The sequence below is a fragment of the Salvelinus sp. IW2-2015 genome, linkage group LG18 (assembly GCF_002910315.2).
Source record: "Salvelinus sp. IW2-2015 linkage group LG18, ASM291031v2, whole genome shotgun sequence".
In the NCBI taxonomy this organism is placed as follows: Eukaryota; Metazoa; Chordata; class Actinopteri; order Salmoniformes; family Salmonidae; genus Salvelinus; species Salvelinus sp. IW2-2015.
Window position 1 is genome coordinate 13,948,448 of NC_036858.1, and position 5,684 is coordinate 13,954,131.

Genomic DNA, 5,684 nt, shown 5'->3' on the forward strand with positions numbered 1-5,684 from the left:
ATTTTGGTTTTTTCAAATTTATAAATATGTAAACATTTCTAAAAACCTGTTTTCACTCTGTCATTATGGGGGCATTGTGTGTAGATTTTAGAATAAGGCTGTAACATTACAACATTTGGAAAACGTCAAGGGGTCTGAATACTTTCCGAATGCACTGTATATATATATATATATTCCCCACATTTTTGAACTAGGCCTTTACTACTCCTGTGCGAGTGGAAAAAATACTCCTCAGCTGTTTGGGTTGTGTCAGCGTGTGTGTGTGTGTATGTGTGTGTGTGTGTGTGTGTGTGTGTGTGAACGTATGTGGGTTTTGTTTGGGAGTGTCATTGTAGTGTGTGTGAGTGTGTATACAGTTGAAGTCGGAAGTTTTACATACACTTAGTTGGTAGTCATTAAAACTTGTGTTTTCGACCAATCCACAAATTTCTTGTTGACAAACTATAGTTTTGGCAAGTTGGTTAGGACATCTACTTTGTGCATGACAAGTCATTTTTCCAACAATTGTTTACAGACAGATTATTTCACTTATAATTCACTGTATCACAATTCCAGTGGGTCAAGGGTTTACATACACTACGTTGACTGTGCCTTTAAACAGCTTGGAAAATTGGCTTTAGAAGCTTCTGATAGGCTAATTGACATCATTTGAGTCAATTGGAGGTGTACCTGTGGATGTATTTCAAGCCTACCTTCAAACTCAGTGCCTCTGCTTGACAACATGGGAAAATCAAAAGAAATCAGCCAAAACCTCAAAAAAAATTGTAGACCTCCACAAGTCTGGTTCATCCTTGGGAGCAATTTCCAAATCCTGAAGGTACCACATTCATCTGTACAAACAATAGTACGCAAGTATAAACATCATAGGACCACGCAGCCATCATACCGCTCAGGAAGGAGACGCGTTCTGTCTCCTAGTGGATGAATGTACCTTGGTGCGAAAAGTGCAAATCAATCCCAGAACAACAGCAAAGGACCTTGTGAAGATGCTGGAGGAAACAGCTACAAAAGTATCTATATCCACAGAAAATGAGTCCTATATCGACATAACCTGAAAGGCCGCTCAGCAAGGAAGAAGCCACTGCTCCAAAACCACCATACAAAAGCCAGAATACGGTTTGCAACTGCACATGGGGACAAAGATTGTACTTTTTGGAGAAATGTCCTCTGGTCTGATGAAACAAAAATAGAACTGTTTGGCCATAATGACCATCGTTGTGTTTGGAGGAAAAAGGGGGAGGCTTTGAAGCCGAAGAACACCATCCCAACCGTGAAGCACAGGAGTGGCAGCATCATGTTGTGGGGATGCTTTGCTGCAGGAGGGACTGGTGCACTTCACAAAATAGATGGCATCATGAGGCAGGAGAATTATGTGGATATATTGAAGCAACATCTCAAGACATCAGTCAGGAAGTTAAAGCTTGGTCGCAAATGGGTCTTCCAAATGGACAATGACCCCAACCATACTTCCAAAGTTGTGGCAAATGGCTTAAGGACAACAAAGTCAAGGTATTGGAGTGGTCATCACAAAGCCCTGACCTCAATCCCATAGAAAATTGTGGGTAGAACTGAAAAAGCGTGTGCGAGCAAGGAGGCAGGGAGCTCTGTTCCAGTGATGTACTGGGCTGTCCACACCACCCTCTGTAGCGCTTTGCGGTAAAGGGTGGTGCATTTACCATACCAAGCGGTGATGCAGTCAGTCAAGATGCTTTRGATGGTGCAGCTATAGAACTTTTTGAGGCTCCGAGGGCCCATGCGAAATCTTTTTAGCGCTGCCGAGCCCTTACCAAAACACAAAACATGTTGGACAATTTCTCTGGCCTCGGATCTGAAACCATGATTAACTACCACCTTCAATGACAATTAACTTAAAATTATAAGACGAATCTAACATTCCTGCGCCCCAATAACATTGTCGCRGAGGAGGGCTTGCTAGCTAGCTACAGTGTTTGAGTCATCTCAGCTGTTTTCTTATAAAAGCAAAATGCTAATTTGCGATGCTAGCTAGCTAACGTTAGCTAAAAGCTAGACCACAGACAAAAGGGGAAACCTTAGTTAGGGGTTAGTTATCAGTATCTTTGGCTAGACTGCCTCGACTCAGGAGCTCATAGGCACATATGCCGTGTTCAAAACAACCGGGAACTCAGAAATCTCAGACTTCTGACTTCGGTGKGTTCAAGACAACTGGGAATTCGGAAAAAACAACTGAAAAATCGTGGTCATCCAACTCGGAATTCCAAGTCGGGAACTCTGGCCTCTTTCTAGAGCTCTGACTTTCCGACCTGAAGATCACTGACGTCATGATTTGACCTTGTTTTTTCAGAGTTCCCAGTTGTCTTGAAAGCACCAATTTATTTATTTAGATTTTTTATTTCACCTTTATTTAACCAGGTAGGCAAGTTGAGAACAAGTTCTCATTTACAATTGCGACCTGGCCAAGATAAAGCAAAGCAGTTCGACACATACAACAACACAGAGTTACACATGGAGTAAAACAAACATACAGTCAATAATGTAGTAGAAAAATAAGTCTATATACAATGTGAGCAAATGAGGTGAGATAAGGGAGTAAATACAATATAGCAAGTAAAACACTGGAATGGTAGATTTGCATTGGAAGAATGTGCAAAGTAGAAATAGAAATAATGGGGTGCAAAGGAGCAAAATAAATAAATACAGTAGGGGGAAGAGGTAGTTATTTGGGCTAAATTATAGATGGGCTATGTACAGGTGCAGTKATCTGTGAGCTGCTCTGACATCTGGTGCTTAAAGCTAGTGAGGGAGATAAGTGTTTCTAGTTTCAGAGATTTTTGTAGTTCGTTCCAGTCATTGGCAGCAGAGAACTGGAAGGAGAGGCAGCCAAAGGAGGAATTGGTTTTGGGGGTGACCAGAGAGATATACCTGCTGGAGCGCGTGCTACAGGTGGGTGCTGCTATGGTGACCAGCGAGCTGAGAGATAAGGGGGGACTTTAACCTAGCAGGGTCTTGTAGATGACCTGGAGCCAGTGGGTTTGGTGTTGACGAATATGAAGCGAGGGCCAGCCAACGGAAGTATACAGGTCCAGTGTGGGTAGTATATGGGGCTTTTGGTGACAAACGGATGGCGTTGTGATAGACTGCATCCAGTTTGCTGAGTAGAGTGTTTGGAGTTTTTTGTAAATGACATCGCCGAAGTCAAGGATTTGGGAGGTTAGTCAGTTTTACGGACGGTTATGTTGGCAGCATGAGGAAGAATGCTTTGTTGCGAAATAGGAAGCCGATTCTAGATTTAATTTTGGATTTGGAGATACTTAATGTCTGGAAGGAGAGAGTCTGGAAGAGAGAGTTTACAGTCTAGACCAACACCTAGATATTGTAGGTGTCCACATTATCTAAGTCAGAACCGTCCAGAGTTCAAGATGCGGGACGGGCGTGCAGGTACGGGCAGCGATCGGTTGAAGAGATCATTTTAGTTTTACTTGCATTTAAGAGCAGTTGGAGCCATAGAAGGAAAATTGTATGGCATTGAAGCTCGTTTGGAGGTTAGTTAACACATTGTCCAAAGAAGGGCCAGAGGTATACAGAATGGTGTCGTCTGCATAGAAGTGGATCAGAGAATCACCCGCACGCAAGAGCGACATCATTGATGTAACACAGAGAAAAGAGTCGGCCCGAGAATTGAACCCTGTGGGCACCCCCATAGAGGACTGCCAGAGGTCCGGACAACAGGCCCTCCATTTGACACACTGAACTCTGTCTGAGAAAGTAGTGGTGTGAACCAGGCGAGGCAGTCATTTGAGAAACCAAGGCTGGGAGTCTGCCAATAAGAATGTGGTGATTGACAGAAGTCGAAAGCTTGCCAGGTCGATGAATACAGCTCCCACAGTATTGTCTCTTATCGATGGCGGTATGATATCATTTAGACCTTGAGCGTGGCTGAGGTGCACCCATAACCAGCTCGGAAACCAGATTGCTAAGTGGAGAAGGTTACGGCGGGATTCGAAATGGTCGGTAATCGTTTGTTAACTTGGCTTTCGAAGACCTTAGAAAGGCAGGGTAGGATAGATGTAGGTCTGTAGCAGTTTTGAGTCTAGAGTGTCTCCCCCTTTGAAGAGGGATGGACCGCGGCAGCTTTCCAATCTTTGGGATCTCAGACGATACGAAAGAGAGGGTTGAACAGGCTACAGTTAATAGGGTTGCAACAATTTTGGCTGATCATTTTAGAAAGAGAGGTCAATTTGAAGAAAGAAGTTCAACAGCAGATTGAAACAGTGTAAAACATGGTTGTTGTGGATGTTGTTTCAAAACTTTAACACAACGAAATGGACAGTGGTGTTCTAAGGTGATGATTAATTCCACCACACCCATTATGCATATTATAGCTTATATATATGCATAGGCTTATGAGCCTTCAAAAAAAACTGAATAAAAATTAGGATGTGCTGTATAACAATACATAGACTACCTGTCACGTTCCTGACCTGTTTTCTTCTCTTGTTTTGTATTTTTTAGTATGGTCAGGCGCGTGAGTTGGGTGGGTTGTCTATGTTGTTGTTTTCTTATGTTGGGGTTTTGTGTGTTCGGCCTGGTATGATTCTCAATCAGAGGCAACTGTCAATCGTTGTCCCTGATTGAGAATCATACTTAGGCAGCCGGGGTTCACGTGTGTTTTGTGGGTGTCTGTATTTCGTGTCAGTGTTCGTGCCACACGGGACTGTTGTTCGGGTAGATTTCTTTGTTATTTTGTTTCGTGTAGTGTTCAGTTTATTTCTTAATAAAAACATGGACACTTTCCACTCTGCGTTTTGGTCCGATCCCTACACCTCCTCTTCTGACGAAGAGGAGGAAATCTGCCGTAACACTACCGCATATTATGCATTGCAGAAAAACATAAAACACAACTGATTTAAAATGTCTTTGGTACATAATTGGTCTAACATGTACTCCAAAATATAAAAAAATTGAGTAATCGCCTTTGAGTGTGGACTGTATTACTATCCATACTGGATGGACTGGTTATCTTATGCTACACTCCAAAATGTCAATACATGAGTCTGGSAGAMAACGTATATAGCCTRGGCGATGCTGTTGGTTCATTGATTATGCAGGGCAGCTTACAGTTAGCCTACAATTGGTGAATTCGTATTTCATTTTGAATAGCCTAGTAATATGGCATTTAAAAAAAAAAACATAATTAATTGGGTGACACATTACCTTTAGCTATACAGAATATATCACCACCATGCGTTTCTATCTCCTACTCCAGGCCTGGGCAAAGGCCGGCCCGGGGGCCGTATGAGGCCCGCGACCTGATTCAATACGACCCATGGAATCATGCTCAGATCACATCAAGAATTTGCGATAGTAAAGTTTGGGAAAATGTATTTGTTATTCAGATTAGAAGCCCAATGAATACTCGCCTTTGTGTAATGATTTAACTCCCACCGCTTGTGGGAAATGTTTCCCTGTCAAGACGAACAGTGACACGGCGTGTTGAGGACAACGCAGAGAATATGGAACAACAGTTGAAAGTCAAGGTAAAGGATTTCAACTATTTCTCCTTGGCCCTGGATGAGATCAGTGATGCAAGGGGCATGGCGCAGTTATTGATATTCTTACGAGGCATAACCCCAGACTTTGAAATGACAGAGGAGCTTGCTCAATGCAGAGCAGAGCACAACCACAGGTAAAGATTTYTTGGAGGA